This window comes from Hylaeus anthracinus, unplaced genomic scaffold, assembly GCF_026225885.1.
Source record: "Hylaeus anthracinus isolate JK02 unplaced genomic scaffold, UHH_iyHylAnth1.0_haploid 4, whole genome shotgun sequence".
NCBI classification, from domain to species: domain Eukaryota; kingdom Metazoa; phylum Arthropoda; class Insecta; order Hymenoptera; family Colletidae; genus Hylaeus; species Hylaeus anthracinus.
In genome coordinates this window covers 3,391,971-3,406,478 of record NW_026535289.1, presented here as the reverse complement: position 1 = coordinate 3,406,478, position 14,508 = coordinate 3,391,971, and positions in this window count along the sequence as shown.

Genomic DNA, 14,508 nt, shown 5'->3' with positions numbered 1-14,508 from the left:
GAAGATTCAAAGAATTACGAACCGTTAGGAATGCATCAAATAATATAGATTAAGACATTTCTGTGCTCGCTCAATTATTTTACCTTTGAGGTTTATCTTCCAGAACCTGTCCAGTATGAATATCTCTAAAATGTCAACTCAATAAGGACTCTAAAAGGAGACCTGTTTGATGTAAACAAAGGTGAAGACTGATCACTTCAATCTGTGTTACGAGCAATGCAATTACCAGCCTGCGGATGTTTATGCAAATTTGTATTTGACATGAACGCATAAATATTTGTAATCTAGTTACCAGTCTAATTAGTTCTTGTACTTCAAATTTTATATAGCTACTGAAACAACTGGTGCTTGCGTTCCTACACAATATTCAGGTGCTCTGAAGAAAGAACAAAGCAACAGCTACCAACAGATAAAACTATTCATTTCAGACCTAACTCAAAGTTTCACAATATTTGTGAATTAAGAACCTGATTCTCTCAACATCCCAAATCAAAATCCCCCAAAATAAAATGATAAAAGAACAAAGCAAAAACTACTAAAAGATAAAACTACTCATTTTAGATCTAACTCAAAGCTTCACAATATTTATTTTAGAGTCATCCCAAGTAGAAATCCTTCAAAATAAAATAACGAAACAATAAAGTAAAAGCTACCAAAAAGCAAAACTGTTCCCCTTGAGCCACAAAACCCGAATATACAATATAGATCTTCGATACGGCGTGCATAACTCGTCGAACACTGCTCGTATAAGTGTGTCGCCAAAGTGCTAAGCAGTCGCCCGAAGCACCATATTGCAACACGTGTAACACCGTCAATTATGTTTCTTTTTTAGCGTGGCATCGCGATATCGAGGACCAACGACACAATGAAATTGGTATCCAAAATGGCGCGGCAAAAATTACGCGAGGCCGCGACCGGTGCGAGTTTAATCGCGAGTCGATCGCCGCGCGTGCAACTCGCATGTGTTCACCGCTCACGGGAAACAGAAGCCCTTAACGATCCGGGTCATCTATCGCATAACGATCGGCGATAGGCCCGTTTACGATTTCATCGGCGCAGTCCCGGTATTGTCCAACGATCGATCCCCTTATCGATCTGGGAATCTCTTGGTCATCACTCCCACACCTGGCCCAGCCGTGGAAACGAGAACGACCAGCCAGCAGGCCCCTAATCCAGAGCCGAATTAACCCTTTGCGATATCTTACATCATGAGAGACTTTCAGCGCGATTGATCTACATATGATCTTCCTAACGCTACATGTAGTCCGGCTTTTGTAGTATATTATAGTACAGTTATTTTTCCTGATAAATGAATTCCTATCTTCTCGTTGTTGTACATATACATATAATACATTCGACGATACTTATCCTAGAGATGTCCAATCCGTTGTCTATTGGAGATGATTCATGTAACACAAAACGGATTTGAAAAACAACTTTAAAAAAAAAATCTATGATCTTTTACTATTTAGATGGAAAAATCAAGAAAGTCAAGAATTTTTGTTCTGGGTTTAAATACATATTTTCATTTTAAACATTATATAGTTTTAGAATACAAGTATTCAATTTGACATATGAATTTTGTTGTTAAAATAGATTTAAAAGTGACCTAGTCGCGGCGAATCATAAGGAAGGTGTTTTTAATTCTTGTTGTTTTGAAAATATGTATTTAAATCTTGAAAACAAATTTAATACGTTTATACTGCATTTCTAAACTACTTTCTAAAGCAAGAAAATGTGATTTTCCTTGATATAAAGAATTCTAAATTATAAACTTTGCAGGGTTAAAATAGGGTTACATGCTAAATTAACTGGTTAGAACGCGCTCTGTAGATAGATTAATTTATCCCGGGTATGCAATCATAATCTTGAACCGCCTTCGAGACTGCAAGTCCATAGTCGAGCGTGACGAACGTCCATTCAGCGGACACCAAACACGGCTCCCCTCTTCAGGTTTGGAATTGTTCTGCGCAACGGTGAATTCACCCTCAGTTGAACCTGCCCAATTCGATCGACTCAACTTGATCGATTTAACTCGATCGCGAGCCGTGACCAAAAGACGACAAATAAACGAGTGTAACGCAAGAGAAAAAGAAAGGAGCGGAGTATCGAGTTGCCTGTGCGAAATAGGCTTCAGCAGGGCCGGCTTATGGCATGAGTTTCAGAGTTACGTGAGTCTTTACCATCTGAAAGGTCTTTGAGATCAAGTGAAAGAAATTTTTGAATTGAATTTTTTAAATTTTGAAAATGCAACAATTGTCAGAAACTGTTTATAAGCTCACATAATGAATTAAGTCATCCCATAAATGGACACACGGTGTATAGTATAATGACTTTGCCATAAAAGTGGGAAAAGATCGTAGAATGAGAGATTGACTACATTTCTTCATAGTACTTAAAGGTATGCTTCATATATTACTTTAAAGGAGAACAATAAGTGGCATGAACTTGTGGAATGATATAATATAATATAAAGTGTACATAAAAGGTATATAAAGGTACTATAGGTGTGAATATATCGGAATAGTCGAAAACAAATAACATGTATACTTTCCTTAAAAATTGGAAAGATTGTGAAACAAAGTGGTACCTATGTAATTCAATAAATATATACCAAAATTTAAATACGCCTTTGAATTTGTTCTAAAAATTGACACGAACTTCCTGGATAACCCAACATAAAGTTAACACATATATCCATAAGTGTTTTTAGTCATACAGGGTATTAGTCATATAAATAATACAAGGTACAAATAAACCTACTTAGAAATAAATACTCACATAAATCATTATAATAATGAAGTAAGTGTGAAAATAGACATGTTGTGTTTTCCATTTAGGGTTATTATTACTACTTTTTTTTTTAATTGATTGTTTGTTGTTGAAATTTAATGGGATTAGCAACATTGACGATTTTCTAATCGTGTCTTACTATTCGTTTCATACACGAGCGCCCACTATCGCACCAACAATCGGAATTGAAGCTACTTACACGCTCGCGTCTTGCGAAACAATAAATAATGGACGTTCCGTACATCGTTTGCCGCGTAGATCATCGGACAGGCGCATCTGGAGATTATGCAAAGATTGAGCAACAACGAGAAAGGAGCCAAGCAACGGAAACTAGCGGAATCGACGGTTATGGCAAAACAACAAAAATTAACAGAAATGTACGAACAGAACATGAAATTCGAAACCAATAATCAAAGAAGCCGGTTAAAAAATAGAATTATCAAACTTGTTCGATTCAGGATAATAACTAATTGTAAACCACGACACATTTACAATGCATTCCACATATTCGACAAACTCTATCTTTGAGGAATGGTGTAATATACACAACTCACTGCCAAATCGTTACAAACACCCAAAAATCCGAATTATTCCAAAAAAGCAGTTCTTCTCACCTCTTCGACAAATGAACAATTCAAATCCGACATGATATTCAACACACGCGGAGACTGACGATCCACGCTTAAAAACAAATCTACAGCATCATCTGTCAGTTTGAACGGACGCCATTGCGTACTGTTAACCCGCCTCGTCCAAGAGCATTCGCTACGATGATAAATTCCACGTTAATTTTTCCACATTCAACGACCAGTAGCACAAATCATTTTCTGGCGTAAAGATTCCTCCAGCATCCGTGACCAGCTAAACAGCCGAGGCTCTCGCGCACGCAGCTAATCAAGCGCGACAAGCGAAACGTACGATGATCAGAACTGGCCTGGATTGTAATTAAACTCTGGAACGAGACCTGCGTAAGTCAGTAGTAACTCAAGCAGATTAATCTTCCATTGAAATTAACTGCGATCCTCGGAATACGTTTATCACCGCGCTCTACGGAACATCCGTGTCTTTGATTAGCTACCCACGCCTGCTTCCTTGCATATCGACTATCATCGACATCGTCGGTTTTAGAAAACAGGTGCTCGATGCAGAATACGTTGTACACTGCCCACCATAAGTATCGGAACAGCATGATTGATTTTAAAATAAATTATGCCAAATGTTTTCTCAGAAAACTTTTCTGTAAGGTAGACCTCTGGTGATTGGAGTGATTAATGCATAATTTTCCGTTCATTTCGATCCTGTAATTCGTGTAAATAATCTAAAGAAATTATTCTTCTATACCAATAAATGCAATAATAAGTAAAATGAAATTTTTAGTTCATCTTGACATTGTAATTCGTGTAAATAGCTTTGAAAGAACCTATCCTGCTCTACCATGAAAGCAAAAATAATCAAAATGCAATGAAGCTATAAATTAATCATATAGTCCCATAAATATTCGCACCTCCTATGTTTAACGAACATACATAATGTCTTCACATCTTCATGTATATATTTATAATAAAACATTTATTTGGGAACATCAAAGCTTATATTTAATTTAAATGAATTTGTTCAATAGTCATACAGGAATACTTATGGAACTGATTGAACATCACGAATATTTATAGTTAAACATATATTCCAAATAAACCCAGAAAATCAAAACAATGAAAATGTTATCTTGTGAAAAATATCACATTTTCTACGAATGCAGTGACCTAATACTTATGACCGACAGTGTACATGCTGAAATCATGTGGCACACGTTTTCCACCCCACGAATGCATGAAATAAACAGTTAACCAACAATAATCCACCAAAACATCGCCATCATTAAAGAAAAGTTTCCCAGCAACTCGTGAGAACATTTCCAGCAACATGTTAGTCTCTCCTGGCCTTGTTTCTGTTAAAGATAACAGCATGCTGTGTTTTATCCTCTGCCATTTCGCCGGGCCCCCCGAGATCCTGTTCTTAGGTTAAATCATAATCAACGGAGGATCAGGAGCGCAAGAAATCTCTGCGAAACACAAGATCCGTGAACGGCTTGAAAACGAGCTTGGAAGATGGAAAACAATAACTCACCCGGCGTTAAAGGCAACTTGGCGAAGAAGCGAGATTACCATAGGAGACAATGTGGCTCGCTCGAATCGATAGAAATATCGAAAGATTCTAATGATCGGCTTGTCCAGCGCACGGGAGTCGTGACTTCGTGAAGTCGTCGCTACCGCTTTCCCGTTCGCCAACGTCTGCAACGTATCCGTCGAGGGGCTCGTTTTTATCGATGATCTGCGAAACCGGCGAAAAACAACTCGGACTTTGCATTTGTTCGCGGCTCCGCAACGTCACGATTTTCTACCGCTATCGATCCCGCCGATCTATCGAAAACCATGCGAACGGCGGACCTCACGACTCCACGAACCGCAGATTCTTGTAGATCTGCGAATTTGAAATACGAATCGGGCCACGAAGTATCTTGTCGATCGACTAAGCTGACTTTTCATGGATATACAGACTATGACAAATTGGTGTTCGTTTTGTTGAATAGCGTTTGACAAATTCGGAGTTGCTTCTTTAAATCAAGGAAATCATATTTTTTTTTCTCTTTTGATATATTCAATTGATCAGATGAAGATTAAGCTCGAAATCCTGGAGGTTTATTATTTTTTGCGAAAGGAATATTAGTAGTATTTCATAGCTTAAATGAAATTAATAGTTATTAATGAAAACTTGGTCTGGTGTATTAAATGTATATTATACGGTTATGACAATATTAAATTGAATGCAATTTTTCTCCAATTTCAAGAGTCATACCTCTTTCCTATAGGTTACATCGAATACATATCATTTTATATTATTCTTACAATACCAATTGTGCATTGCCGTCTCATGGATTATTTGTTAAGCTTATTATAAATATTGTAGTTCTTTGTACTTCATTTTTTGGTGCAACCTCATTATATTTATGACAAACCAGACTGATATGCATTAAAAAAAAGAAATGATATTCAAAATAAAAGATCTAAAGCAAAAGATCGGAAACATTCTGGATACATCGTTCTTAAAGACCATTATATCTTAAAATTATTTTTGATCCTATGGAAATTTTGAACCAATTTTAACTATTTCAGTATTGTTTCACCTAAACATCTCAAATTTATTTTATTTCCATATCGTTACAGCTACACCTTCCATCTCCTTCGAATACTAATTAAGAATAGCAATTCCTAAACCATGAAACTCAAATAAATGCATAAAAGAGAGTGTCATTCAACTGTCATTCGACTCTAGAAATGGATAAACTCGTGGCAGTAGAAATCTCAGCACCGATAGTAATTTTATAAAAGATTATTGCGACAGAAATGACACTCAGTCACGACTGAAACGCAGTCGTGCTTAATGGATCATGAACATACTCGCCGAGGAAAAGTTCGTGCCGCGTTTAAAATGCGTAATCCAATTTAGAGTACAACGTACATAAGTAGCAGCAATCGAATGAAGGATCGAGACGACACGACAGAGGATGACGCGCGAGAGAAACGAAATCTCTCGCAATCGAAACGTGATTTGCGACCTCCGCGTCTAATTGCATCCGTCAAGTAATTATGCGCGTAATACCAGTACCATCGCTGGGGAGATTAGAGAGGATACACAGGCCAGAGATCGTTTCGATTTCGAAACCGATCATCCCGTCGCAACGTGATCCCTCCTCGAATTGCGCGTCGAGATTCATCCTACGAAGGGACTTGGTTTTTATCCTTTGAGAACAAAAAACGCGACCAGTATGCAAATTACGGATAGATTGGATGGAATGTGTCTCGATAATACATATTACACGTTCTGACCAACGCGAAACCGATGCCAGATAACGCCGATTCGATAATTAAGATACTGTGACTCTCTGATTAGGTCGTGTGCTTCGAGACGGCCGATGATTGTGGGAACTATTATTTTTTGCCTCGTTTCCTGTGTGGTTGCGAAGTTTCAACGTTTTCTTTGAAGTTTGATGTGAAAGTGCTGTTATATTCGAGTGAGTAATTGTGAGTTGATAAGGATTGATGCTTGTAATGAAGAAAGAATTCTATTGGTTGCTTCCTGTCATGCGGTGACTTCAACGACGGGCAAGATATGGAAGAAATGAATTTGAGATATTTCCACGGTCTGAGTTATTTATAATAACCATAAACAATAATTCATCAGAGGAAAATACTTCTGGAAATCTTAAATTTTATGAACCATGAAGAACCTCACAAGTACCATGGAAATCTCACTATTTTAATATGTTTATCTCTCCACGAAAGAAACAACTTTTTTTTTCTTAGACATAAATAGCACTTTATGCTCAATAGCAGTCTTTTTTTTTGTAGTCGAAGAAGCTACCAGATTCACTTTCTTTTACACTAAAAGTCCTAATCTTCCATTCGTCATGAGAAACGTTTATTATGTTAAAAATAACACCGTTACGAGGAGACACACGACCATTATGAATATAAAATTTGGAAAAAAAATTATTTTTATTGCAATCTCTCGAGAATGTCAATGTTCGAATGAGAGGCCTCCAAAATTATATTCATTATGGTAAAAATGGTACTGTGTAGGAGATGGCATACGTCCATTCCGAGTATAGAATTTGAAAAATAAGATCGTTTCTATTACAATCTCTCGAGAATTCCAATATTGGAATTGGAGGTCTCAAAAATGGTATTCCATAAGTCCTCACAATTTCAGATATCCACTGATGTATAATCTATATCACACGGCTGCCCTCAGTTCTCCAACGATCCAACAGTCCGAATTCCAAGTTCAATCGTTTCCCTTTCGTCCAAACAACGCGAATACACGTCGCGGATTTTCATCGCCATCTCTCGAAATCAATGAGAGCCGATTGTCGCGCAGCTACGGTCGCGAATCGAATATCCACCAATTAAAAAATCAGCTTCAACGGTCCGCGGCGAACGCGTCCCTGGGAACACTGTCGGGAAATAAATTCCTGCTACCTTGTCCATGCAAGTGGGCGCTTGGGCCGGGCATCGACACAAAACGCGGTGCGTCTCGGTGGGGAACAATGGGACCGGCTAGAAATCGCTCATTGTGCCCGCGAAGCGGCAAAAATAATCACGTGAAAGACTGCGAGGACGAACGGAAGGACGGACAATGAACGGGCACGTATTGCTCTGCCACTCGTGCTTCGCAAACGGTTTCCTGGATTCAAACGCTCGTTCGCCTCGCATTTGTGCTCTTACTCTCGCACTCCCCCTACTCGCAGTTCCTGTCGCTGTAGGCGAGTTCCTTGCGAAAACAAAAAAAAAAAAAATTGCTTCACCGGGTTATCACTATTTAGGCGAACGAGGCAGATGGCATCGAGGACTCATCGCCCATGGGAAATGGCTGGCGAAGGTGATTCAAGCTGGGGGTCATCCTAAGTGAAGTTGTACGCGAGCTTCGTGTGTTTTTTTGGTAAAGGAAGAATATATATGTAGAAATTAATCATGTGTCGTTACATTCGATTACTTGTATGTATACTTTAAATATAATAGAATTATTTATCCACCATTTTGGTGCGTTGAAGTATTAAGCTTTCGTAGGAATGAGAAGTAGAAGATAAAAAATTGTATGGTTTTCCTTTATAAATAAACTGCAATTCTGTACCTAATATTCCAGTCTCTGAGAAGTCAAACAGATAAACACTGCGAAATAAACAGTAGATATAATTCATATTATAAAATAATTATCACAATTTTTTGTTTTCAAAATGTGGTTAGATGGAACAATTTTCAGAAGGTGGAATTGATCGGCTTGATTAGTATTATTTTTACTCCAAATTGTATTGTTCTTGTATTGATGGAAAAATTATTTTTTCAATTTTTTCATTCTTTCTCATGTAGGTTTAGAAGCATAGTTAATCTGGATTAACCTGGAAGTTCTATTCATTCCCATTTTCCACAATGCTACATTTAGGTCTTCTTTTTGCACACAGCAGCATACCATCGTCCATCTTGCCTATAACTTTTATTTTAACCTAAATGTTAAACTGAATTCCCTGAAGCTCTTGTTTAGTAATTTATTATTATAATATTGCTTTACTTCGATCTAATCAATTTCTACATGACACCACTTTATTTTTATTTTCAATACATCTAACGAAGTCGTCACACAGAAATAAGTGAATGAAAAATTGTAACTCTCCCACGATAGTCACACTTGATGCTGGTTTAACAAATGACAAGGTTGCCGACGTTTACAACGCGTATAAAAGCTTTATCAATAATTTCCATCTTCCCCGCGAAAGGCTTGCATAATTTCCTCGAACTATTCCGTGGCACATACGTGCGTAAGTGCCACTGCAAATGATAAAAAGGTCGACGTTCCGTGAAACATAGAGAATCGTTGCGACTGGTGGGCAGTAACAAAGCAAGAGGTGTATGCGTCGGTTGCAAGTTTTATTACACAATAAACCTGTAAAAAGTGTCCGCATAAAAGCCGAGAACGAGAAACAAAATATAGTATAACGCGATTACGTATGTACAGGGTGTAGCATTTAAATCAGACCACCTGTGTAATTCGCTTGCTTTTATTTTTACAGAGATTCGAAGTATCTTTACTGCATTGTTTATTTTTTTGTTGACATTTACTTTCTCAGAACTCTTTGATCACGTTTATACGTAATTAATTTGGATATATGTTTGGATGAATGTTTCTCTTTATGTGGATAAAAGTCAACACAAGTGGTGAACGAAAAGTGTAAATGGTTTCTGATACTTTCCTCGTGAAATATGGGATGGATCATAATAACTGTGCTTCGTTAATCTAGAATTTATTAAACAATAAACTTTTTTATTAGTGGAAGCGTAGAAGAGATATGAATATCAACTCTGCATTTTTAACTGTGCTTTTAGCTTAATACGATTTCTTAGTAAAATCTATAGCCAAATGTCATACTCCGAAGGTCTTGTTCGACACCTCTTCTTCTAAATAGTTAAAGACAAGCTAATTATTCAAATGGCACGTTTTAAACGCCTCACCCCGTATAGCCATGCATTCCCCGTATATCGGGGTATTCCGTTTTAATACCCGCAGCTGTTATTTTCACTAACCCCGTATCCGAGACATAAAATCTAACGAGACAAAATATCTCGCAATAATGTCACTGAACTGTTGGATATTAATTATAGGACCGTTATTAAATAATCGCGGTTCAGATGCCGCCGCTGCCGACTTTACGACGACCGTGTGTCACTTGAAAGTGCATAAATGAACCAAGGTAAAATATGAATGACGAGGTGAGCGTGTGCACCGCTGAAACACCGAATGCTGGTTGGTCCCAGCGAGTCACGGGACGATTCACTCGACGAGGGTAATTTCTTTTCGCATGCTCGACTGACGCTAATTTTAACAATGGTGTTGAGTAATTGACTCGTCGAGAAACGAATTAATCCGGCGTCTTCCCGTAATTATTCGAACCACTCGACGGAGTTGGAGAAAATAGTAATTCAGGTGATTCGTGATAAGATCGAAAGGGGAGTTGAATTTTTCCTTCAGGGAAGAGTCGTCATCATTAGATCATGTGCAAGAAATACACAGACTTTAATAAGACAGACTTTAACTAAGGATAATAATGGAGGGAATATAATTTTTTGTGTGTGTAGGTATTACAGCATTTTTTAAATGAAATTTCAAAACGTTTATATTTCGTCATATTTATCTTTCATTTTTCTATCCAGATACATCTGCTTGCTATCTCGTATAAGTGATTCTATATCGTTGTAAAGGATAATATTCACGGCCTGCTTGGTTTCATATGAAAACGTTCTCATCGCTAATAACCTAAGAGTTGATGCAACGTTAATCTACAATTAAAAAAAAATTGTTTCGACTTGATATCGACTAAAATGTCCAAAACCTCCAAAAAAGAGACGATGCTACAGTTATGTTCTATGTGCGTAACTTTGAAATTCAAGAAAGTAGAGCTAGAGTTAACCCTGTCCAAATAATCGTCATTAAGAATCGTAGCTAAAACATTGATAATAATTGAACTGCGGATTTTGTCCATTTATGCCAAACATAACTAGAAGGTATGTGCATTTATACAAAATGAAATAATAATATTATTATAATAATTGTAGAATATATTCAACATGCATCATGTATATTTGATGTATGTTTTCCATATTATTCTACGTCATAATTGCATAAAATCCGCAATCTAGTGATAATCACGTAATTTTAAATAGAAGTTCGCCATGGATGGGTCAACTTCATTTACTTTTCATCCAATAATTTTAACGATTTCCATGAATACCATTAGTGATGTAAAACAGAGCAAAGAAAAGTTGATTGCAGGCAACAATAACCGCTAATATCAGCGTTGAAAAATTCAAGTGGCGCAAGGATTCACTGAACGGAGTTGAATCGAGTAAACTCCGTCCACTTCTTTCAGAGTCTTCAAACCGTGTCCCTGATAGATCGCGAAGGTCTGCTCTTTGATAGACACGGCTATTGCGATCGATAATCTCGAAGATTCCTTCTTCCGTCGGGGATTCTTTTGGCGCGATGTTAACTGGGTTTCTGAAACGGGGAATTATTCTTGGAGCGCGACGGAGTGGCGGAGCGTCGTTAAAGCCTCGCAAGAAAATGCTAAATGGGTCTTTGAACCGGTATAAACGAGCTCTAGAGATCCGATAACAGTCCTCAAGTTAGAGCCGTGAAGTGGACGCGCGGATGCGAGAAATCGTCTCGTTGGTGTGCGCTTTTTACCTTTCATCTTCGAGTGGACGATACTATGGGGAAAAGTCGCACCGCGGCGCGACGTGCGCGTATTGCAAGACTCTGTTTCAACTTGCCGATTTGCATTCGTTCTTACGACGATGCGGCAGCTTCTTTCAATTACTTTAACGACGTCATTGTGCCTGACGTTTGCCTTCGGAGCGGGAGGCGCATTTTTGGTCGACCGTGTCGCGACTGTCGCAGAGGTTGCTTCAGGAAGCAATTTTATTGCGAGATGTAGACTAATTTTTTAACGTTGTACTTGACGAGATACATTATATAATCAAGGTGATTCTATATATTTTTGTGTCAACTGTCACCTCATCATTGTTAGAATTTGTCGAGGAAATTGCTACAGAAAACAATTTTATTATGAGAAGTAGAGCCATACTCTAACATTATAATTGACAAGGTACATTATACAACATGGGTGATTCTATATGTTTTTTATTAAGTATCACCTGATCGTTATTAGAATCTATGTTACCCTTGATTATTTTCACTTTCCATGGAACAATCTTAAAAAGAACCCCAATGACTACAGACCCACACGATGAAAATAAAAAATTGTCTGTGACAGACAACATATACATGTAACTCTAACAAACACTTTAATTTTAAAGAATCTACAATTTCATCTGATGAAAATCTAATTTCTTTGGGTTAGAATCTGGTTTAGCCACGTGGCCGTCCGCACAGTGACCGTGTACCGTAAATTAGAATCGATACCGATTGTGACGAACAGGATTGATAGAAACTAGATTCGAGTTTGAAAGCCGCGTTGGACGGTCGTGACAAAAATACAAAGGCGACGGAAAGGTGGACAGAAAGAATAGAGCAGCGACACCCAAAATTTAGCATGAAATCAATTGTACAAACGAGCTCGGACAAGGATAATGACAGACAAACAATAGACGTTCGTTACCAGGACGAATCGGGACCAAACGTTTACATAATAGGTATTAATGAATAGACGGACGAACGAGCCTTTGAATTCGGATTTGGCTTTAAAATTAATTATGATAATGCGACGGAACGGAAACCGCGATGACCGTTTCGTCGGATCGATGTCCGTTCTATTATTTTGGTCAATTTAAATTTTATTCAAAGCACTCGCCCTTCGACTAGAAACATCATCCTCGTCGATTGCGGCCTCGAATGATTTTATACAACGATGGGTTGATATGGTTTGTGCAGAAAGAATAGAATTCGACCACAATTCGGATTATGAATGTAGAATTGTAGAGTTTGAAAGAATTGGAATGAATCTAGGCAATCATAAAGACAATGAATGTTTAAATCAGTATGTCACTTTCCGTTTCATACTCTTCTATTACGAATTTTCTATTTTCATTTCTGTGGATGAATTTTTTGATGACTCGTTTATGAAACATCTTTTGTATCTTTTTCCAAAAGTTGAAATTCTATGGTAATTCTACAAATACAGTCAGTCCCATAAATATTAATAACCTGTATGTCTATTGAAGATATTTGTTTAAATTATATGATGGGTTTGATGTTTCCAAATAAACGATACATTATAAATATGAATAAACTTTATACATGTATGTGTTTATAATGAAATATTTATTCAGACTATATTTACAGAAATGAAGTAAAGTAAGATGCGTAAACCATCGCAAAAGAATTTTTCTTAACACAAGAATTAATTTTCATGAATTTAAACACGATAATGTAAAAATGAAGATAAAAATTACAACTACCAAAATCCAGGTTTTGGAAGCCTCAAACAATCTGTAGACTTGACAGAATTTTCAAATAAAATACTTAAATCGTCTCCAAAAAAAATTCCTTTCTTTAACACAAGCATTACTTCTCACCAATCTACAAGCACGCGCTCGAACATGCCAGAAAGCAGGTAAAAACGCCATCTCCCAAAAACCTCAACCGTGAAAGCCTCCAATAAACTTTTCTTCGTACCTCTCCAACACTGAAGTACCCACCACGCGATATAAAACATTTCGTGTCGAACAAAAATTGCATAAATTTGAAGAATCTTCTATCAAACAGTCGAAGGGTGCACGTTGCATCGATCCGTCTCACGATAGAAGCATTCTCGTAATAAAAAGAGGCGAAGATCGACGAGTCTATCGCGTAATGAAGGATGAAATGGACGGCGATCGCGGCGAGAGCGGTTAAATCAGCCAGGACGTTTACGAGCGGCGATTACGCGAGCAACCAGAAAATTCCTGGCTCGGTCGTCAGCCGCACCGAAACGGTTGCAACCGCGTTGGAATTGCAGTAAGTTTCCCGAAGGACGAACTGGCGCGTTGACAGGCGGCTACAGTCCCTCGTCGAACGCGACCAGGAACCTGGAACAACAACAACCTTCGCTGATATCTTTATTATTATACTCCGCGAAACGAAACGCTGCCACGCTTGGATATTTTACAACGTCGGTTTCTGTCGTCCGTTACAATGCGGATATGGTACAGATTGCGCTGTGCCCACGGTGATATATCGCTGGATTGGTAATAGTGATAAGTTACCCGCCTCGGCGGTCCATAAATTGGTAATAGTTGATACTAATTTCGTAGGTCGGTGTACCGTGTGTGTTTTATCGGTACGCTCCGCGGCCATCGAGGTGGCTGCACTGAATATCATTAATATTGATAAGACGCTGACCCCTGCTCGAGGCAATGTCCAGTCGATGTTACACGCGGTGTAAACGTATTCTGGTTCGCTGTTTTTACACCGAGTCGTTCATTAATAATAATGGTGATCGATCGACTATTCGTCTTAAGGGACTTGTTCCAACGGCAAGAAGTTGTCGCAAAAAGCTGCGATCTGTTGGGTGTAATTGTTATTGGTAGGGATTGATCAATTTGAGGGGCGTTATACTATTGGCGGAGGAAGTGTTGGCGAGACAATAACCATTCCGAAACATCGTGT